General features: G+C 41.4%; 1 protein-coding gene across 15 annotated transcripts in view; it reads left to right on the top strand.

Moving 5' to 3' along the window:
* pdlim5.L (PDZ and LIM domain 5 L homeolog) overlaps nucleotides 1-24,280 on the top strand; it is a 159,980-nt gene that overhangs the window by 22,962 nt on the left and 112,738 nt on the right. For 3 of the 15 annotated variants that reach the window (XM_041579453.1, XM_041579498.1, XM_041578674.1), the window contains exon 1: nucleotides 8,553-8,837. The exons of 1 other annotated variant lie outside the window; for it this stretch is intronic. The gene's annotated coding sequence lies outside the window, so the exon portion shown is untranslated. 15 annotated transcript variants of the gene reach the window in all.

Raw genomic sequence — 24,280 nt, 5'->3', positions numbered from 1 at the left:
GTGGGCCAAGTCTTTTTAGGGCCACTTGCTATTGCTGAGGATCGTGTATTTCTCCAGCACTGGTGATAGATGCATTCAAGTTGTGTTTAGTTTCTGATCTGATTGATTTCCTGGTGGTTTCTAGGGTGTTTTAGTTCTGAGATGGCTATTGCCATCATTCTGGTTTTGTCCTAGGCACCTTTTTTGTTTTAACAGTTGCAGGATTTTTGATCTTCCCCAGGTGGGGTTTTGTCAGATAACCATATTGCAGGTATCCCTCTAGTCACTGAGGGAACCTTTTTAAACAGAATATGTTTATTCTTAATCTGCAATGCTTGATCCTCAAGTACCGGTCTCTGTAATTTTGTGGTTGATTTTGTAGCTCTTGTTAATCGTTTACCATGTCCTAGGACATGTTGTTATTGTGCCTTTTATCTACCCTTTTCAGGAGATATCCATTTATCAGCTCCCCTGTTGGATGGATGTGATGCTGGCCTTTTCTCAGGGCCTCCTTAGCATCAGTTTGGTTTTTGCATTATATTGGTTATTCCCACCCCTTGTTTTCGGTGCATGGCTTGGTAGATCCCATGTGTACTGACATGGAGGGACGTAGAAGAAATAGAGAATTTTACTTACCTACTTGACGTAAATTCCTTTTCTTCTAGTCCCGACATGTCAGTACAGGGTTTCCCATCCCAATTATTTATTTTGGTTACTGTACTGCTATGGCAAAAGTATAACTGTGGTGAGGAGGAGGTCATGTGGTCTTATAGGTCATGATTCATTTTGATTGGCTATGTTATAGGTCCTACCTCCAGGTCTGGGAGGGGCAATGCCCCATGTGTACTGACATGTCGGGACTAGAAGAAAAGGAATTTACGTCAAGTAGGTAAGTAAAATTCTCTATATTTGAACTTTTTCCAGTTAGGACAATGCCATAAACAATGTTTTGATCTTTGCAACCCTCTGATGGAGAACTACAATGATCAAAACTCTTGACAGCCGCTATCCATCTTATAAATGTTAATTGTGCTGCCTTAGGCTTCTGAAGTATGTATTGTTTAAGAACAAAGAAAAAGGTTTTATGGATATACTCACCATAATGTTCAGAACAGTTGGGGTGGAAAATTTGGAGGACTATCCTAAATGTAGTTTGGTGTGAGATTTGAAAATAAGGCCTATTTGCTGTTCTATATGTTTCCAGAAGCCAGATTTAAGGGTCAGTTATTTAGGCAAGCACTATTCTATTGTAATCTACAAAATCTTAAAATTATGGTAGAATGGCTAATACAGAAATATTTTTATATATCTGTAACCATATCTGAGTAAAGTGGAGTCCTTACCTAATGTTGTACCTCAGGGGGGAACCTGGACTAAAAACATCTTAACAAGTTGTCTACAAGCAAGATAAGGTATTAATCATAGAAAGAAAAGAAGGTGAAGGAGATGAAAATATAAAAGTTGAGAGTGGAAGCAAGTAAATATACAAAGACAAAGAACAATGTATGGTGCATAAAGGCACAGCTAGTTGAAGAAACAGTTTTGACACTGTTGAATGGTGCATCTATCCCTGTCCCCCAAGTTGGAGAGGGGGAAAGGGAATACAAATAGACTGTAGTTTTTATCCAGTGCTATAGCAACAAATCAGTCATTAGCATTAATTGGACTAGCGCAGTTAGTAAAAGTATTCAATGTTATGGGTTAATATTTGCAACTTTGCAACTCACAATATTAGTAAATAAAAGCACAGGGGAACCATGTTATGGGGAAAGTGCCACTGATAGAAGGGGTACTGTAGTAAACCTAAGGGGGCAGAACATATAGACATACATACATACATACATATAGAAATATCTAATAGGGAAGCACATAGTGCAGTGGGTGTGGGGAAGAGATACAGAAGAGTATGAGGTGGAGGTGGTATTAAAATCACAAGTGCAGCAAAATTGTTTGATAGAGGTAAAATAAACATACACTGAGAAGTAAGTTGGAGTAGGTGTGGTGCAGTAAGTTCATTATATAAAATACACTGTTTCTACCCATATTTATTTTCAGGACAAGGCAAGGTTGGGTTTATATACAGGCACCCGAGGGCCTGTGCCTGTGCAGCTTTAAGGGGACGGCTCTTGGGTGGCAATATAAAAGATATAATTCTTTTAAACATAAAAAAACTACATAAAAACATAAAAAAAGTCCCAGCCACTGGAAACCTTGCTATCTAAATCCAGCAGCGGAGTTGGGGGTATGAGGGGTACCTGGGTCTAGGGGCACGCCGCATCGAAAGTGATGTCACGTAGAAGTGACTTCACTTGCACTCAGTTTGATTGCGGGGTGTGCTTGTTGGTCTGATGCCTTCGCTGGCACTGGACCTAAATACAGCCCTGGGTAATGGCAGATGGAGTGTCAGGCTGAGAGGAGTGGATCCTCTTCCGTATCTCTGTGTATCTGCTCTGAAAAGTATAGCTTTTGCCTGAGTGCAGGTACACGGAACGGAGATCAGCCCAATAAACGCGTAAGCAGGCATTTTCCGGCCAACCTCTGCTCTGTGTATCTGCACTCAGGCAGAAATCTAAAGCTTTCAGTGCAAATACATGGAGGGAGAGGAAAGGAGCAGATCCGCTTCTCTCAGTCTATAAAGAAACACAGGCTGCAGAGTCAGTACTTTGTGTGCCCTTGCCCTTAAGCTGGCCATAGACGCAAAGATCTGATCGTATGAATTGAGGATTCATACGATTTTCGGATCGTGTGTGGAGAGTCCAGACATTTTTTGTCTGGCAGAGATCGGTCGTTCGGTCGATAGGACAGGTTAAAAGATTTCTGTCGGCTGCGGGTAATATCTCTGCATGTATTGCCGATCGTACGATTTTCAGAGGGAGACTGTCACTAGCTTTGGTCGGACATAACTTTCGTACGATTGCTGTCAGGGGCAGAACATCGGCTGATCTGATCTTTTGTACTTAAAGGGGAAGGAAACCTAGTCAGCGCAAACCCCCACCCCCCCTCCCGTTTGTTGCCCACCCTCCCTCCTCCCCCCTGGCCTACCCGTCCCACTGGGCAAATGCCCCTAACTTGTTACTTACCCTTCTGCGCAGGTCCAGTCCAGGGAGTTCACCGACGACATCTTCTTCCACGCGATCTTCTTCCTGCTGTGAACGGCGTTTGGCACATGCGCAGTAGGATCATTTCGCCGGTACGGATCTACTGCGCATGCGCTAAAAGTCACACGCATGCGCAGTAGATCGTACCTGCGAAATGATCCTACTGCACATGCGCCGTTCAAAGCAGGAAGAAGATGTCGTCGGTGGACTCCCTGGACTGGACCTGCGCAGAAGGGTAAATAACAAGTTAGGGGCATTTGCCCAGCGGGACGGGTAGGCCACGGGGGAGAAGGGAGGGTGGGCAACAAACGGGAGGGGATGGGTGGCGGGTTTGCGCCGACTAGGTTTCCTTCCCCTTTAAAGGGATCATGTCATCGGAAAACATGTTATTTTCAAAACGCATCAGTTAATAGTGCTACTCCAGCAGAATTCTGCACTGTTATCCATTTCTCAAAAGAGCAAACAGATTTTTTTATATTCCATTTTGAAATCTGACATGGGGCTAGACATTTTGTCAATTTCCCAGCTGCCCCTGGTCATGTGACTTGTGCCTGCACTTTAGGAGATAAATGCTTTCTGGCAGGCTGCTGTTTATCCTCTCAATGTAACTCAATGTGTCTCAGTGAGACATGGGTTTTTACTATTGAGTATTGTTCTTAGATCTACCAGGCAGCTGTTATCTTGTGTTAGGGAGCTGCTATCTGGTTACCTTCCCATTGTTCTTTTGTTTGGCTGCTGGGGGGGGGGGAAGGGGGTGATATCACTCCAACTTGCAGTACAGCAGTAAAGAGTGATTGAAGTTTATCAGAGCACAAGTCACATGACTTGGGGCAGCTGGGAAATTGACAATATGTCTAGCCCCATGTCAGATTTCAAAATTGAATATAAAAATCAGTTTGCTCTTTTGAGAAATGGATTTCAGTGCAGAATTCTGCTGGAGCAGCACTATTAACTTATTCATTTTGAAAACTTTTTTTTTCCCCATGACAGTATCCCTTTAATTTGATCGGAATGGTTAGTGGCAGGTCGGGAGATGGGGAAGTCCGATCGTATGTTGATTCGTATGATCGGATCTTTGAGTCTGTGGCCAGCTTTAGTTTTCACCTAATTCATTTTAATCACCGGACCCTAAAAAGTCCTTCTAGTTTTGTTTTTAGTATTAGGCAATTTAAGATGGCCATACAGGCCCAGATTTGTTTGGGCAGTTTGATTATAACCATACTGTGCATGTAGGTCAGGTTAGGGGTCACATTTCATCCTGTCCCGTTCCAAAATGGCTTCTACCAACTAAGGTTATAAATTGCACCAGTGCATAGAAATAATAGCTTTAATTTTTCGCTGTAGCAGTCTGCCCAAAATTGCTGATGCTGGCCATGCATAGTTTTGCTGTGGATCCCATGTCAGCCCCACACAGAACAACTTGCAGGGCCCGCTGTCACTTTCATTTGCTTTATCCAAGATAATGTCATGTAACTCACTGTTATATTTAGTCTGCAGTTGCTATATATTAATGTAGCCAGGCTAACCAACAATGTCAGTCATAACAATCCTAAGCCCCCACCTGTCGTGTGCCACAGTATAAAGCTGCCCATAGACGCAAATATCTCATCGTACGAATCAAGGATTCGTACGATTTTCGGAACGTGTGTGGAGAGTGCCGACATTTTTCGTCCTGCGGAGATCGGTCGTTTGGTCGATCGGACAGGCTAGAAAATTTCTGTTGGCTGCGGGTAATATCTCTGCGTGTATTGCCGATCGTACGATTTTCAGTCGGAGACTGTCACTAGCTTTGTCTATCGTATGATTGCTGTCAGGGACAGAACATCAGCTGATCTGTTCTTTAACTACTTTATTTGGTCGGAATGGTAAAGCTGGCCATAGACTCAAAGATCCGCCCAGCGCCGATTCAGGAGAAAACGCCGCCTGAGGCGGCTCCTGCAATGCCGTCCCCCTTCCCGGTTTACCAGTCAGGAAGGGGAGGCAGGAACTCTAATGCGGAGAGCGCTATTGCGCTGTCTCGCATTAGTAAAGCCTAATTTCCGGTCTAAAAAACGGAAATTCGGCTCTTAAAGGTACCAGGAGCGGCTTTTAGCCGCCGCTGGAAACCTCTCCGGCGTGCCGCCTGAGGTGAGTTTCTCAACTCTCCTCATTGGCGGCGCACCCCTGGATCCGCCAAACGAGCGGATCTTTCCCCGATATGCCACAAACGGCATGGCTATATTGGGGGTAATTCAAACGTTCGGCCATCGGTCGGTAAAAATCAAACCTTCCGGATCGATATCGTGGCCAGACATCGCTCGGGAAGACCTGTCGGAAGCCCCCATACACGGGCAGATAAGATGTCAAATTGGTCTAAACAACCGATATCAGCATCTTTATCTGCCCGTGTATGGCCACCTTAAGACTTTGATCTGAATGGTTAGTGGAAGGTCGGGAGATGGCAAAGTCCGATCGTATTTTGATTCGTACGATCGGATCTTTGCATCTGTGGCCATCTTAACACACTTATCTTTTCCCTAAGAAATCAGCAATATTTTACAAGCAGTGTCGGACTTGTCCACCGGGATACCAGGAAAACTCCCGATGGGCCCAGGTGTCAGATGGAAGAATAGAGTATAGTATGTAGAGATAAAAGACTAGGAGAATAAAGAGATTGAGTGAGGAGAGGAGGAATAATAGTTTGTAAAGTGGGCCCTCAGTTTAAGGTTTTCTGGTGGACCCTTGGCATCCCAGTCCGACACTGTTTACAAGACAGCACAATAAGATAAATCTGGCAGCATTAGGCTGACGTTTTACGACGCACAGGAAGCTTTGCCACTTTTATTTATTTTAAATCATAAAACATTTTGTGAACGATTAGTTGTGAGGAAACCGACGTGCAACTCCACAATCAGCAGCTGCATGTCAGCTCTCTGCAGAGGTCATTGCTAATTTCTGCAGCCGGAGTGAGTACCTTTCTCACAGTCAGAGGAGGGAAAAACAAGTGTCAGGCCAGGTTTGCCGCGCTCCCCTCCTCTCACTGCAAAGTGACTGTACCCTGCCCCGTGCTTGCAGCCCTCCTCCGCAGGGAGGGGCAATGGGGGGTGGAGGCAAGAGGAAATATATATACACAGAGGTGAAGGGAGGGAGAGGACAGTGTGCACTTAGTTCTGCGCCCAGTTCATTAGACTTAGAAAGACGCAGAAGTTACCAGCAATAGGCAGAAAAGAGGCGAGTGACACCCCACGTAGTTCGCTGCTCTTCAATCCTCGGATTGGCACTCCTGGGCTCTTCCCGCTCCCAGCATAGGTGGGTTGCGCTGCGTTCCAAGGTGCTCTGCTTCACTTTATTGGCGCCTTCTCTTCTCCTTTCGCCTGTGTGTGCCTCTTCAGCTGCAGTCACGTTATGCTGGAACTCAATCAGATGACAGGTTTGCATTAAGAAACATCTTTGCGCTGAAATCCAGCTGTATAACAATCGTTACTGGGGATTGTGGGAGTTGTAGTTGAAGGAGTTTTCTGTTAGTGTTCGAGCGTTAGTAATGAGCTCTCTGTATTTATATGGGTGTTGTCTGGACATGCGAGAGCCTGGGACTGGTTACCTCTTGCTGTGAGGGTGTAGAGGGATTAGTTGGCACCTCAGTGCTTGACATACCTGCAGGAGATTGATGATGTGTATAATAAAAGGCCACAGGTCTCTCCCCCCTCCTGTCTAAACACGATAAGGAAAGAATCTCTAAACCTTTCCATTGACCCCGGGGCTGCACTTTTACTGCTTCTTCCTCTAAGGGTAGGGACACACTGGGCGATTTGGGGAGATTTAGTCGCCTGGTGACTAATCGCAGCGACTTTTCTCCCCGAATGCCTCCCCTCACTCTGCGCCTGGATAAAATGAAAAGTCGCCGGCGCTAATCACACACGGCGATTCGTTTTCCGAAATCGCCCGAAGTTGCCTCACGAGGAAACTTCGGGCGACTTCGGAAAACGAATCGCCGCGTGTGATTAGCGCAGGCGATTTTTCATTTTAGCCAGGCGCAGAGCGAGGGGAGGCATTCGGGGAAGATTGGTCGTGGAAAGTCGCGGCGATTAGTCGCCAGGCGACTAAATCTCCCCAAATCGCCCAGTGTGTCCCTACCCAAAAGGACAAGCAAATTGGTTTGCCTGGTGTAATGCTTGTCATCTTATTTATGTTGTATACAAAATATCTTACCTGGGTCCTTTCTACTGTACAGAATTTTAGTTGTTGGTGCTTAAAAATGAAGCAATGTATGTATAACTATATTGCTATAGTGACTGCTACATTATTACAAAAGTACAAACAATAAATACATTTGAATATACATCAAAGGGATGGTTCACCTTTACATTCGCTTTTAGGGTAAGGCCAGACGAGGAGATTCGGGGAGATTTTGTCGCCTGGCGACTTATCGCCAAGTCTTTTGCGCGACTTATCTCCCTGAACTGCCTCAGCGTCTTTTCCCCATAGGCTACAGCGCAAAATCGCCTGTGCTAATGCACACGCGGCGATGCGTTTTCAATAGTCGCCCAAAGTTGCCTCAGTGAGGCAACTTTGGGCGACTATTGAAAACGCATCGCCGCGTGTGCATTAGCGCAGGCGACTTTTCATTCGAGCCTATGGGGAAATTTATTTATCCTCTTTCTATTCAGGCCTCTTCTATTCATATTCCAGTCTCTTATTCAAATCAATGCAGGGTTGCTAGGGTAAACAGAACCCTAGCATCCAGATGGCTGATATTTCAAACCAGTGAGCTGCTGAATAAGGGCTCTTACACACAGGCGTATTTTCCTGCGCTCCCCACTTTCTTCCGTTCAGCCACGGGATTGCAGGAGTAAACGCACTCCATTATTATCAAGTGGGCTGTACTCTTGCGCTTCCGCTTTCTTCCGTCCAGCCACAGGAAAATGCAGGAGTAAACGCACTCAATTATTGTCAAGGGGGCTGTACACACACAGACGCATGTAAGCGCAAACGCAGGTGGAATGTAACATGATGCGTCCCACCTGCGTTTGTCGCTTACATGTGTCTGTGTGATTACAACCCCCTTGACAATAACTGCGTGCGTTTACTCCTGCACTTTCCTGCGGCTGGACGGAAGAAAGTGGAAGCGCAGGAAAAAACGCCTGTGTGTAAGAACCCTAAAAAACTAAATAACTCAAATGCAAAATAATAAAATGAAAACCAAATGCAAATTGTCTCGGAATATCACTCTATATCATACCAGACAGCACAATAAGATAAATCTGGCTGCATTAGGCTGACGTTTTACGACGCACAGGAAGCTTTGCCACTTTTATTTATTTTAAATCATAAAACATTTTGTGAACGATTAGTTGTGAGGAAACCGACGTGCGACTCCACAATCAGCAGCTGCATGTCAGCTCTCTGCAGAGGTCATTGCTAATTTCTGCAGCCGGAGTGAGTACCTTTCTCACAGTCAGAGGAGGGAAAAACAAGTGTCAGGCCAGGTTTGCCGCGCTCCCCTCCTCTCACTGCAAAGTGACTGTACCCTGCCCCTTGCTTGCAGCCCTCCTCCGCAGGGAGGGGCAATGGGGGGTGGAGGCAAGAGGAAATATATATATACACAGAGGTGAAGGGAGGGAGAGGACAGTGTGCACTTAGTTCTGCGCCCAGTTCATTAGACTTAGAAAGACGCAGAAGTTACCAGCAATAGGCAGAAAAGAGGCGAGTGACACCCCACGTAGTTCGCTGCTCTTCAATCCTCGGATTGGCACTCCTGGGCTCTTCCCGCTCCCAGCATAGGTGGGTTGCGCTGCGTTCCAAGGTGCTCGGCTTCACTTTATTGGCGACTTCTCTTCTCCTTTCACCTGCGTGTGCCTCTTCAGCTGCAGTCACGTTATGCTGGAACTCAATCAGATGACAGGTTTGCATTAAGAAACATCTTTGCGCTGAAATCCAGCTGTATAACAATCGTTACTGGGGATTGTGGGAGTTGTAGTTGAAGGAGTTTTCTGTTAGTGTTCGAGCGTTAGTAATGAGCTCTCTGTATTTATATGGGTGTTGTCTGGACATGCGAGAGCCTGGGACTGGTTACCTCTTGCTGTGAGGGTGTAGAGGGATTAGTTGGCACCTCAGTGCTTGACATACCTGCAGGAGATTGATGATGTGTATAATAAAAGGCCACAGGTCTCTCCCCCCTCCTGTCTAAACATGATAAGGAAAGAATCTCTAAACCTTTCCATTGATCCCGGGGCTGCACTTTTACTGCTTCTTCCTCTAAAGGACAAGCAAATTGGTTTGCCTGGTGTGATGCTTGTCATCTTATTTATGTTTTTTACAAAATATCTTACCTGGGTCCTTTCTACTGTACAGAACTTTAGTTGTTGGTGCTTAAAAATGAAGCAATGTATGTATAACTATATTCCTATAGTGACTGCTACATTATTACAAAAGTACAAACAATAAATACATTTGAATATACATCAAAGGGATGGTTCACCTTTACATTCGCTTTTAGTGTGTTCTAGATTGGCCAATTCTAAGCAACTTTTCAGTTGGTTGTTTTTAAATGATTAACCTTCTTCTGACTCAAGCTTTCAAATGGGGGTCACTGACCCCATCTGAAAAATAAATGCTCTGGAAGGGTATAAATGTATTGTTATTGCTTTTTATTAATCCTCTTTCTATTCAGGCCTCTTCTATTCATATTCCAGTCTCTTATTCAAATCAATGCAGGGTTGCTAGGGTAAACAGAACCCTAGCATCCAGATGGCTGAAATTTCAAACCAGTGAGCTGCTGAATAAGGGCTCTTACACACGGGCGTATTTTCCTGCGCTCCCCACTTTCTTCCGTTCTGCCACGGGATCGCAGGAGTAAACGCACTCCATTATTATCAAGTGGGCTGTACTCCTGTGCTTCCACTTTCTTCCGTCCAGCCACAGGAAAATGCAGGAGTAAACGCACTCAATTATTGTCAAGGGGGCTGTACACACACAGACGCATGTAAGCGCCAAACGCAGGTGGAATGTAACATGATGCGTCCCACCTGCGTTTGACGCTTACATGTGTCTGTGTGATTACAGCCCCCTTGACAATAATTGAGTGCGTTTACTCCTGCACTTTCCTGCGGCTGGACGGAAGAAAGTGGAAGCGCAGGAAAAAACGCCCGTGTGTAAGAACCCTAAAAAACGAAATAACTCAAATGCAAAATAATAAAATGAAAACCAAATGCAAATTGTCTCGGAATATCACTCTATATCATACCAAAAATATATTTTAAAGGTGAACAACTCATTCAACAAAGATTTTGTACTAAGAGACACAGGAGGTAGGGTGCCCTTTCTCCCTCGAGCTTAAATCTGTAAGTATAATAGATATAAAATGACAGACTACCTCTGATTCTAGAGTTTAATTTCGAACGAGTTCATTGTTTTGGGCAACATTGTATTACTTAAGAAGCGTTTCAGACCACCGGGCCCTCGGCTAATGTTTAACTGCAAAATTTAGCACCCACTGCTTAGTTTGTTGGCAATTCTGGGTGTTGTAGTTCAATCACAGCTGGGTGACTGCTGCTCAGTTTTCAAAGAATTCCACTTTTTTGCGAGTAAGGATGCGTTGGTTTAGCAGCATATAAATATTATATGAAATTTTGGAAAGGAAGGCTTTTAAATGTTCTTCCCTCTCCATATAGGAAGGCAAATCCAAGTCGCTTTCGAATCCAGACTTTTCTGATGATTAGCAACAGTTGCTACAACTTTGTTTTTTAAGAGAGAAAGAAGGCCGGCCCTGAAAGCAGGCCAATATCTGCTGATTTGCTCCAATCAGCCTGTCACAAGCAGTCTCGGAGGTTTACTCAATGACTTCCTGTCAGCCTATACAGTAGTTTTGCACTTGATTGTTATGTTTGCACTGCTCAGCTGAAACTTGTCTACCGTAACGGAAGTCTCTTAACTAAATGCCACGATCATTAAGAGAAAGGAAATGTTTTCTTTCTAATGGGCAACAAAGTGGGGTTTTGGCAGCTCTGAAGGGCCATGTATAGTGCAAATTAAATATGTATTTCCTTTGTCTGTGGAAGAATCAAGCCATTGCAGACAAGCAGTTAAATAAAAGGCTGTTAGGTGTGGGGCTGCAAACTGAGATTAAGATTGCAGATGTTCAGAGCAGGTGCTTGTCTATACACAGATCTGCCCTAGACCCCCCTGATTTAGTTAGAACTGTACAGCCAACTTGCACTGAAGGTCAGTGATCCAGCAGATGCTTGCCTGCATGTTTTGTGGTTCTAATAATATTAATATGTCTGCGTGCTGATCACTTCTGGCCAACATTTTTTTTCCCCATGTACTGGGCTGCTTATCTGATACATCACGTGTTTGTGAGCTTGGTTAAATTAAAATTATGATGCCATGGACAGAGGTCTGTGAAGCCAATGAACAAGCTGGGAGCCTTAAAAGTGTTAAGATGACCCTATATGCAGAACTTATGTCCGCTTAGGCAGCCCTGACCTCAGGCAGTCTCATTTCTTCTTTTAAATTGTGTTTTATGAGAGGGCAAAAATGGTGCAGCATGGGTTCCCAATGGGAAGGGCAGGCCAAGGGTGTGCCTTTATTTCGTAAGCAAAAACTGGCAGGGAAATATATATGATAAAGAGCATTGTTAACCACTGAGTGTTTGAGATCTGAGCTAAGGATTATTTTACAAATCAATCCCTGGATTAAATTACAAGAAACATCTGTGGGCACATGCCCTGATAGAATGATTTTTCAGTGTCTCTCGTGTTCCAATTTATGAGAACTGTTTTGTTTTTTTCCTTTCAGTTGCTACAGTGTTGTCATAATTTCAGGCCCGGATTTGTGGAAAGGCCACCTAGGCCCGGGCCTAGGATAGCAGGATTTTAGGGGGGCGGCATGCTGCCCAACCACACCCACATTGGTTCAAAAACACTGGGGATGCGCTGGAGATACAATAATTTTTTTAAATTTCCCATGCGCCAATCCCCATTGCTCCCGTCCAGATGATGTAAATTTGCACAAATAAGGGAAAGGGATAGGGGAGACAAACAGCAGTGGGCCTAGGGGTGCCCACAATGTAAATCCGGCCCTGCATAATTTAGACTTCTATCTGCTGAATTAATATAATTTACACACTCCTCTCTGTAAAGAATGCACTGTAACATTTCAAGGATTACTTTCACCATGCATAGTTGGGCCCACATCTATCTATATCTGTCATATATTTGTTGGAGGATAGTGGATTCCCTTTCCTGGTGGGCCCTTGGTAAATGACTGCGCATTCTCCCCTAGCTCTGAAAGAGCACAGCAGAAGTATTGGTTACTGGTTAGATGAAATGGTTGCTAAATTGAGCACAGATGCTAAGTAACCAGAGATAAGCTAAGCCTTTAATGACTAGGCTGATAAACTTCCTGCTAAAAGTCCACATGAATGTCCATATGCAAAAACCTGCATATCCGATTCATTGTTTTCTATGTGAATATTACAGGTCTGGCCACAGCATTGTATATAGAGTTGTAAAGATGTGCAGCAGTCCCTCATGTGTTACATCAGATCTCAATTGGTTCGTTGAAAGTGAAAATGCAATAGACCAATGTCTCATAACAGCGATGGATGTGACAGCTGGTATACTGCCATATAAGTGCAGGTCTAAGTGGAAGTGTTAAAGGAGAACTAAACTCTAAAAATGAATATGGCTGAAAATGCCATTTTATAAACTGAACTTATTGCACTAGCAATAAAAACCGGGTAAATGGATAGGCTGTGCAAAATAAAAAAATGTTTCTAATATAGTTAGTTAGCAAAAATTTAATGTATAAAGGCTGGAGTGACTGGATGTCTACATAACAGAACACTACTTCCTGCATTGCCGCTCTCTTGGTTTCCACTGACTGGTTACCCAGGTGGCCAAGCAGTGACTTGAGGGGGGCCACATGGGCCATAACTGTTTGCTTTTGAATCTGAGCTGAATGCTGAGGATCAATTGCAAACTCACTGAACAGTTATGCCCCATGTGGCCCCCCTTCAAGTTGTTGACTAACTCAGACTTCGAGAGCTTAAAAGCAGGAAGTTGGATTCCGGCTATTATATCAGACATCCAATCACTCCAGCCTTTATAGATTACATTTTTGCCTAACTATATTGAAATTTTTTTATTTTGCACAGCATATTTATCCAGTTTTTATTTTTACACTGAACTGTTTCTTTTAAAGTTTCAACTGCTCAATAGCAGCAATGTTCCAGGACTTCAAACCTATCACAGGGTGTCACCATCTTGGAAAGTGTCTGTGACACTCACATGCTCAGTGGGCTCTGAGTAGCTGTTGAGACGCTAAGCTTAGGGGTCCTGGCATACTGTTTATTGCCACCCATTGGGCACATGGGACGAGTGCTTGAATTCTGACAATTTGTGGTCAACTTAATTGCTACTGGACTATGATATGTCCACACTTATATGTTATGTAGCAGGGATTCGAATAAAAGACCTGCTCTGTTATTGGATAAACAAACTCCATCCATACGTTAAAAGCCTGAAGGCAAGCTAGACTTGAGTTCAATCCTTTTAGAGGCTGAATATTCTTTTGGTGCATTATCTGACAACTGAATAAGCGGAAGAGTAAGGTGAATACTAATCATGTTTGGAATCTATCCAGCTTCCTATTAAGGCAGGTATTTGTGTCCTCATTTTCTATTAGGCTTCTGGTATACAGGACCTATTTTGAGCCAGCAGAGAAGTGCACAAATCCTGTTAAGTAGCCTGCCATTCATTAAACGGTCATCAGCACACTGTTACAGGTGGTTTTTCAGCCTAACAAGCTTGGTTTTCATTAAAACTACGGTAGTTACAGGATTTTGGACTGATTTCAGATACTTCTCTGCCTGCTTAAACAAAAGTACATTAATGCAACCTGTTGTCACTGCTTCCATATTAGACTTATTATCTACGGCAGAACAATCATGGCAATATAACTGTTCATTGCAGCTTGTGTTCAATGAACAATTCTATAAAACCGATCTAATTGGAAGGGGATTTAAACTACAACATTGAAAGTGATTCAAGCAATATTTTTCACCCCCTCCCTTTAATTATTACTGCAGCAGTGGCACAGCTGTCTACAGTTGCAGCTGTTTGATTAACAACTGGTCGATTCAATTAAACAATGGTTTGTGAAGAGAAGGCCAATACATATTAATATTTTCCTTAATATGATCATCAATGCTGCTAGTCTAAAATGGCAGAAATATATGATCATATTAAGGAAAATATAAATATGTATTGGGCCTATTGGCCTTCTCTTCACGAACCATTGTTTAATTGAACCATTGTTTAATTGAATCAACAATATCTTTTTTGTATCCATTACTCATGAGTTGTCGATAGAACATTTTTTTTTTTTCAGAGATCCCTGTTATAAAAAAGATTTTATTTTATCTTTGCTTCTCTCCCTACTCCTATATTTACCTACCCCTTAAAATATCTGTGCTTTATTTTTAGAAGTACACATTTGCATTATACTGATATCAATGGAGGAGATTATTTTTTGAGTACTTTATTGTTGTTGGCAGTACATCCAAAATGTAGGGACACTCTGCTAGTACAGTTAACATTTCATGCTTTCGTTTAATCTCAGTGTATCAAGTGGTTCTTTCAGATTTCAAATTTTTACGTGGGAGGAATAAGGAACTTAACACAGTCCAGTTCTTGTTTGAAAAACAATACATATTTTAGATGACATTTCTTGTAGATGACATGGATATTCCTATGCTTGCCATATAATTAGTTAAGAACTTATTATATTGTAGGCTGTTATACCATATTTCAAGATTTAGTTTGTCTATGACTGGTAAGAAAAATATATATACCTGTTACTTTTCCAATTGGGAAATCATTCATTCATTCATTCATCAAGGGGGTTATAAACATTGAGAGGTTACATCTTTAAATGAATAACAGAAAAGGAAGGTGGGTAGTTTCCAAATAAACTTTTTTTTTTTTAAATCGACTGCACTACAATTATCATTTATAAAGAATTTTGGGAGTTATATTACAGGAACAGCTTTAGGGAAGGTAGACATTCCTGCTTTCCTGCTTAGGGCTTGATGTTCTTACGGTACAACTTCCACCAACCTATGTCTGTGGCACAGAAGTCTGTAGCATCTGTGTACATGATGTGGAAAAGTTCAAGAAGATCTCTAGCATTTGCTGTAGTTAAAAGTATGTTGTCACTGTTGGGGTTCATTCTAAGTGAATGTATTGCTTTCTTGGGATAACTACAGCTGACCAAAAACAGAAATGCATTAAAGTTATACTAAACTACTTTTGCCAACCTGACTGTCCCATCTCAGCCTGTCCGTTAAAGTTTCCAATGCTTACAGACTCCTTCTGCACAAATATGGCAGCCCCCTCATACAGGAACATGGGCCATCAGACTGGTAATGTAAAAGCATTGTGCAAATACTTTATGGCAAAGTTATAACTAGATTTCAAAGACAATTTTATGATATGTATAAAAGAGTTTAATTTCTGGTGTCCGTATCTCTAAGTTAATTTTGCTAGTTCCTGTCTTTACATATGAAGGCACTTTTCTGAGACTGTCGTTTGATCCTGTAAAATCATATATAGAGACATGGCATTATTATGCAGTTGGATGGACTGCTGTACAATTTAATGTATGAGTTTTGCCCTCTGTCTGGTATCACGCTAAAATTCAAAAGGGAGTTGTAGGATGCCAGTCTAGAAGTGGGACTGATCTAGCCAAAAGTGCTTCAAACACCCAGCTACGGTGATTGAGCAATGCACATGTACTGTCCTCTTTTTTTTTTTTTTTTTTTTTTTTTTTTTTTTTATTACTAATTTGTTCTTTGCAAGTGCTTCCCTCTTTTATAAAACACAGGGGTTTACTTTGGCTTGTGGCCGGTGGCTTGGCAACGTTATAATCATAGACTTGTAACTAAAAACCTTGTTTTTGAAAATGTAAGCACTTGCAAAGAATGAATTGAATTGCTAATAGCACCAAGTTGTGACCACAACTTCATGTCGCACTTGGCAGCATGATGGAAAGTAAAGAAGAAACTTCTGGACGTCAGCCAGTACCTACTGGATCTTTTGCTGGTTCTGAAGATCTGTATTATGTCTGGTTCAGAGAGGTCCTCTTGGTTTGTTTTCCCTCTTGGGTTGGTCGTGCTTTAGGTTTGCATTGCCACTACTTTCTAGTTCTACCCTGTTAGGCCATGTGGTATAAATAAGCTGTTGCCTTGAGGAACCATTATAACAAGTGGCAGTATAATGTTTGAATGTTCCTTGTTAATATCAGTTATGGCTTAATGAAAAGATTTACTTAAAATCAAATTAGCTGTAAAAGCTAATTTTTCAGTGGCATTATTTTATGAACACAGTCATCCAGTATTATGCTTATCACCGCCTTCTGAATCTCTGGCAGTTGGAAGCAATATGAATAGTCATAACCAGTTTGTTGACCTGTTCTTTTTGTGCTCTTGTTCCACAGTTTTATCACTATCCAGTTTTTTTTTTTTTTTTTTTTTTTTGTAGCTTGATTGTACTCTGAATTACCATCATTGACCAATTGGACACTGTTGGTCTAGAGCTGCAAGGTATTTTCATGGTCCCCAGACTAGCAAAGGGCTGCATACTCTTGGAATTTTATCAACTTTTTTTTATATGATAAGGGCAAAGAATTGATATTTTGTCCACCAAATTGAAAAAAAAGCTGACCACTTTTATGTAAACGTATAGATAATGTATAGGTATTCGACTTTCTAACCTTATGAACAACCCCCTGGTATTTTTCAATTTCTGTTGGGGTAAAGAAGAAAAGGTAGGTTACAAGTGTAACTTACAACATTAATGCATACATCTTATGTGGCTTCTCTCCTAGAAATGATATCTTGCGTAACCTGTATCAAGTCTGTTCTGCCCATAATCTTTGAGTATTTAAAAAAAAAATAAAAAAAATCTAATACTGATTTCTGACACTGTATCAGCCAAACAAATCGTTTGTTTCTTAACATATATTCTGTTACTGTGCATACTGATTTTTATAAAACTACAATGTTGATCTTACTGTTTTTACTATAATAGAATTGTAGCAATATACAGAGATGCTATCACAGTAGCCACATATATTAAGATATACATTTATACCTAATCGACATGGTTCTCCATAGTGTATAAAAAGGAGGGTTGTGAATAAGTAGATAATTATAGCCTAATGCTGATACTGCAAGCTTCACCATGATATACCACTATAAAAACAAGGGTAAGGAATTGTTACATAACCATTGGGCAAAGAAATCGAGAAATTGTGTGGGTTTTTTTTTTTTTAAACGGTTTCACCAAGGATGAGAAGGAACGGTAGAGGACAGTGATAAGTAAATACAGTATTTTTTTTTCCATGTGTTTGGTCCTCTGACATTTCCCTTATTAAATACTTTCCCTTATTTTATTTTTACTATGGTTCCCTGAAAATAATTTAGATTGTACTGCCTTGAGTAGACAGGCTGTAAATTGGTAGCACAGAATTTGTGTTTGTTTTTCATAATTCTATTCAGTTCACAAAAGGATTATGAAACTGATAGGAGGAATTTGTTCGGTGACATGGTGACTTATGCAAAGAACACATTTCTTTACAAACAGTTTGTAATATTTTTACAGATGTGTAAAACTTAATAAGAATATCTACATGTCTTAAAGACAAATACCAAAGCAAAAAACGGTTCAGTGGCCCTTTTATGTGGGATGTGAAATTACAAGCCTGAAAAGGACAGATTACCTGTTTCAGAGAAATGTTTTGATTTGTGATTTATGTGCTTATTGCTAAAGGTGCAAGTGCTTGAGCACTGACAGATGCAAAAGTGCCCTGCAGATTCCATACACAGAGCTAATGCTTGTAGCAGGGGTTGGTATTAAAGGAGAACTAAAGCTTAATTAAAGTTGTAGACTAAAAATATTGTACATTATGTTTTGGGCTTCTGTACCAGCCCAAGGCAACCACAGCCCTTTAGCTGGTAAGACCTGTGTCTCCAAAGATGGCCCAGTAGCTCCCCATCTTCATTTTCTGCTTGATATTTGCGACAACCCCTAAGCTTAGCTTCTCAACAGATGCTCAGAAACCACGAAGCATGTGAGTGTTGCAGACACTTTCCAAGATGGTGAGCCCCCTGTGACAGGTTTGAAGTCCTGAATCATTGCTGCTATTGAGAAGCTGAAACTTTAGGCTGCTGCATTAAGCTCAGTATATAAAATATGGTATTTTAAGACATATTAATTTTTAGGGTTTAGTTCTCCTTTAACCATGCTCTGTGCAATATACATATACAAATCTGTCTCAAGTGCATTTCATACAGGCCCTGTACTTAATACCTGGAATGTGGCATGCATTATAGTTTTTCCCACATATGTATGTAAAGCAGACATGACTGCATTGTCTATGCTGTTGGGAAGCAAACATGGACTAGCCACATAGTGAATGTGTTATGATATCATCTATGACATGGCAAGCTAAAAAGGGCTGTAAAGAGGGGGAAAACTCCCCTAGCTTTTTTCACATCCTATGGAGAATGATATCATAAGGGCTTGTACAGACAAGCATTTTTACCTGCACTCCCCTGCAAAGGAAATCTGCAAAGTTAAAGGGGTTGTTCACCTTCAAACACTCTTTCTCAGTTCAGTTGGTTCCAGATAGTTCACCAAAAATGATGACTTTTTCCAATTACTTTCTATTTTCTATTTGTGGCGACTTTTCTAATATAGAAGTGTAGAGTGTCATTTTCACCTTCTAAAGCAGCTCTGGGAGGGGCTGACCCTGTAACCTGCTCTAAATTGATACATTTAGTTGATACATTTCTTATCTTTGTCCCTGCTTAGCAGAATCCCAGAATTTCATTAAAGACAGCTGGTTGAATTGATACAATAGTTGCTAATACTCCAGAGATGCTGCTGAGAAATGTAATAAACTAAATGTTGCAAAATTGTAGAGTCTGTGCCTGAATTACTGAGCTGCCAGACTCAAACACCAGAGAAAGGGACATGAAACTTTAAGGGCAGGAGCACACGGGCCGATTCGGGGAGATTTAGTCGCCTGCCGACTGATCGCCTCTTCTGCAGGGCAACAGTCTCCCCGAACTGCCTTCGGAGTGCTATAATGAGAATGCCTGCGCCAATGCACTCACGATTTCCGAAGTCGCCCGAAGTTTCCTCGTGAGGCAACTTTGGAAATCGAAGCACTGCGAGTGCCATTGCGCTGGTGTTTTCTCATTATACAGCTGCAGTTCAAGGAGATGTCACCCCGCAGAAGAGGCGATTAGTCGCCAGGCGACTAAGTCTCCCCGAATCTGCCGTGTGCCCCTGCTCTAAGGGTCTGGCCACACGAGCAGATTTGGGGAGATTGTCGCCCCTGAGGAAGAGGAGATTTGTCACTGGGGCGGCAAATCTCCCGAATCTGCTTGTGTGGCCTGACCCTTAACTTTGATTTTGGAAAAATGGTAAAAAATGAAGAATGGAAAGTAATTGGAAAAGTTCGTTATTTCTGGTAAACAATTGAACTGAAAAAAGTGTTGGAAGGTGAACAACCCCTTTGACATTATGGTTTACAACATCTCTTAACCAACTAGAAAACAACCCTTTAATCTTGATTAGCAGGATTAGAGCTTAATTATTTAATTTAATCTTAAATCTGTTTTAATAGGGCCTACAACTGTTTTGAATCTGAGGATTTTCACTGCAGCCAAGAGAAGTGAATGCAGCTGTCATTTTGGCTATCTGTTCCTAAGTGCAGAGCCTGAGATCAGAGACTGAGCTAATAATAGCCTCCTTTTTGTTAGCAGTGGTATCTATTTAACAGAGTAATTATGAATCTCTAGGTTACAGCATACTAACTTTAATCATCTGCATATTGTTTGTTCTAATGTGTTTATGAGGAAAACAAGCTTCTAAAAGTACAAGTGTCTCTTGCTTTATCTGTGTTGTATTTATTGTGAAAGTTCCAGTTTTTAGCATTAAGTAATGGTTTGCACCAAAGTGATCAGCAAGAGCAAATACAGTCTGTCATCAATTCCTCACAGTTACTGGCTTTGCTCTCTGTATTTAGCAGTCAACAGCCACCAGGGATTTCCATGCTCTTTAACATTTTGGAATAGTGACTCTTGAAAAAAATAAAATGTTGCCTAGTGGCTCTTCACAGTGCTTCATATTAGCTTGTTGCCTAGGGGAGGCACAATCTGTAGAAATCTGCTTGAGGCTCACAGGCTATTTTTTTGATGATGGGTCAATATATATTTTAATTTAGTACCTATCCCTTATATAATGCTATATCTCTCATAGGTATATAGTCCTTTCCCAAAATATTTATATGGCTTAAAGGTGGCCATACACGTGCAGATAGAAGTTGCAATCAGACAAGGCAGCAGCTTATTGGCAGGTGTTTGGGGCACTCCAATGGGATTCCCTGATCAATATCTAGCCGAAAATCAGCCAGATGTCAAATGAGTAGGTTCAAAAATGCCATCGGCATCTGTCACTGACTGGCATAGTGATCAAATCATTGGGCCCTAGGGCCCATGATCGGATCAGCCCAATATTGCTTACTCAATGTGGTCATGACGGGGAAAGATCCGCTCATTTGGCAACCTCTCCAAACGAGTATATCTGCCCATGTATGGCTGACACACAGCTTTAAGACAAGTGTGGCTGATACACTCATTTGGAATGTTCCACAATCCACTATTACTATTTATAGATCATCAAAATACCTTTATTTTAAGTCTATTTTATGGTATATTGCTTTGACTTTTGGTATAAATCACCAATGGTTGAAAGTAAAATATCTTTAAAGAGGGCATGTGTACATGAAACGCATTAGTTTGTTGAGAATGCTGCGTAGTTGTAATATGCAGGCCTTTTTTTCCACTATGAGCTCTTGTATCTACAGCTATAAACAGGCCATGTTTCAGGACCTTTTGGCCCAAAAATGTTTGGATAAAATTCGTTGTGGCTACAGACATGGATGACCAAACTTTTACTATTCAAGTCAATCCACAGGTCAGGGGCCAACATTAATCCTGGCTTTCCTTAAGACTTTGGCCAGTGACACTCTAGGCATTTTCTCTACCTGTGCAGAAACAGAAAAGTCTGACCCCCCTTCAAATCTGCTCCAGATGGACTTCAGTGTGTAATGCAAATGTATGCAACAAAATCGGCTCATTGTGTGTGTGTGTTCACAGGCCAATGGCTTGCCTGTCACTGCAATGATAACACTAAGCAGATGGGAGCAGATTGGCCTTTTCTCTGCATGCAATTCTTAGCTTCTCTGTGAATGCCAGTAAACAAGATTATGGTATTGTCCAGTGAGGTGGAGTATGCCCTGTCTATAATGACTGGCAGTAGATTGCGTTGTATCGAATCTTGTGAAGAGCAAATAAATGTTTGATTTGTGTAGTGCGTATTTATAATGAGCAGAATGAAGTTCTAAAATCACTGGCACAGCAATAGATTCATGCTAAGTTTTCATTAGTAAGAGACACTTCATATTACCCATGTTTTGTAAGTCCATAGCCAGAGGGTTTTTTTTTTTTATTTTTTTTTTTTTAAGTCCCTCGCATTACCAATTATCAGCTTTTTGGATAAATTGTTTTGTAGTGCAACTGGTCCTGATTTGTGCTGCAGGTAAAACAGTTTAAAACTGAATTTAGTGAATAATCATTACATTTAATAGCTTAAAAAAATGAATAAGATATTGCCCCTTTATTTTGTAAAATTGGAACCTTTCAAGGCTGTGTGCAGCATTACTATATTTGACTTAGGCCAGCTATTTTTGTTTTTGCTTTTATGTTAATTTCACATGTGCTACAAATCTTAACGCTGATCTAGATCTACAAAGGATTGCAGAAGCGACAGGCTCTGCTGTCTCCACGTGGCTTAAGAGGTTTACACACCTCTGTTATTTTGTATTGTTCACCATGGTTTATATAATCACTGAAAAGGAGTGGTTATAGACCAAGCCCAGTGGAAAGTCTAATGATTACCTTGACAGAAACCTCTTGACCATGTTACTTGGGCGTGACAGAGAGACTTTTATCTGAAGGTATGTTGAGGCAAAGCTGTAAGTCATGTGTATGTGTGCACTGTGTAGGTATAGTTGCCAACATTTAAAAATAATTTCCTGGAAGACTTGGCTGCTAGACTAATGTATCACATGAAACTTGCTCTTAAAAGGAGCATAATGTGCCACAGTTTCTTGACATACATGACATGCCAGTGGGCATTATTATTAGTGTTTTGTTAAAAACTTTACTTATGAGACTGTGCAAAAAAAGTTGTGTTAAAGTACAATTTACATCACAACTTTGCATATGTATAAAGCCACATAATGTTTCTGTATGGGTGGCATAGAGGCAAAGTTGTTGGCACTTCTATGTTTCTGCACTGGGGTACTGAGTTTGATTCCAACATAGGTTTTATGTGCAATAAGTTTGGTTGTTCTCTTTAAAGGGAATGTCAACCCAAAAAATATTTTGCATAATATAAATCTAAGCAACTTTGCAATATACATTCATTACAATATTTCTATGGTTTTTAACTTATTTGTATAAGTAATGCTATTATATGCTGCATTTGTCTGTCCCTTTCTATTCTCTGCCCTGATTGATACAATGTTAGACAAGGCAGCTAATTAACAGACCTGTCTTTGCAGGAGAACTTAAGTTGGCCATACAGAGGGAAATCCACTCGTTATGTGACGTCGCCAAACGAGTGGATCTCTCCCCGACAATGCCACATTGAAATGGGCGATATCCAGCTGATCCGATCATGGGCCCTAGGGCCCAACGTTCGGATCAGAATGTAAGCCAATGGGCGGTCGGATGCGGGACTGCATCAACGATGCAAAGATTCAGCCGCAATCCGACGGGATTTTCTAATCTGGCGATTTTTGCCCTGATTTTGATCGGGAAAGCCTGTCGGGGGGGCTCTACACATAGGCCTTAAGACTTGTCCGACATTGTTTAAAAAGTAACAACCAGGAAGTAGGCAATGCTGCTTTCAATAGCAATTATTTTTTACAAAACTTTAAAAGCACTGAAAATTGTAATAGCACTGAAAATTGTAATTAATGTTGCTTAGAATTATATTTTCTTTTATAATGCAAATTTTTGTTTTGAGATTGACTTGCCCTTTAAGTTTGTATGGCTTTCCCGTGGGTCTCCTTTCAAAAACACAAGCAGGTAAATTATATTGTGATGAAATTGACCCTTCTGTGGTGTGTGAATGTTCAAGCCTAGGACCTTTTGTAATAACTCATAGACATCACAGTTCTGCTTTCAAACAGCTGATGAGTAAATGGTACCAGGAGATTGGTTGCTATGGGTTACTAGACTAGTAGCAAACTTTAGACTTTTTATTACATCACTCCACATTTGGCTGTAAACTCACCATGTGAGTGATGAACAATCTCTGTAAATCATGTGTAAATGTCAGCTATATCAATAAATAGTAATAGAAAACACATTTTGAGAGTGTACAATTCTGCCTTAAGAAAGTGTTATGGTAAAATATGGATTTTCTGTTTCATCTCTGGAACTTTTTTGTTTAATGCTCATCTGTACTGTATCATGCTTTACTATACTTTTAGTGTAAATCATTTTTGCTCACATACCCTATTAGGTTAGGGGCACACCGGGCGATTCGGGAAGATTTAGTCGCCTGGCAACAAATCGCCTCGTCTTTGCAGCGACCAATCTCCCCGAACGCCTTCCCTCTGTCTTGCGCCGGCTATAATAAAAAGTCACCTGCGGCATGGCACACGTGGTGCTTCATATTCCGAAGTTGCCTCATGAGGAAACTTCGGCAACTTCGGAAAACGAAGCGCCACGTGTGCCATGCCACAGGTGACTTTTTATTATAGCCGGCGCAAGACAGAGGGAAGGCGTTCGGGGAGATTGGTCAGCGCAAAGATGAGACAATTAGTCGCCAGGCGACTAAATCTCCCCCAATCGCCCAGTGTGCCCCTACCCTTAGAGTTTGAACATCATCTTATCAATTTATACACAGCACTTTAGGAAGGGGAAACTCAGTTCATTTTTAGAATTAGATCTATCTATTACAATCTAAGAAGTCGCCATATGTTTTGCTTTACATGGACACATTTTCTAAATCTGTTTATGTCAAGCATGCATTGATTAAGCATAGCACATTCCCAAATTCCCATCCATTAATATATCC

Source organism: Xenopus laevis, chromosome 1L (assembly GCF_017654675.1).
Source record: "Xenopus laevis strain J_2021 chromosome 1L, Xenopus_laevis_v10.1, whole genome shotgun sequence".
NCBI classification, from domain to species: Eukaryota; Metazoa; Chordata; class Amphibia; order Anura; family Pipidae; genus Xenopus; species Xenopus laevis.
This window is presented reverse-complemented; position numbering and strand designations above follow the sequence as displayed.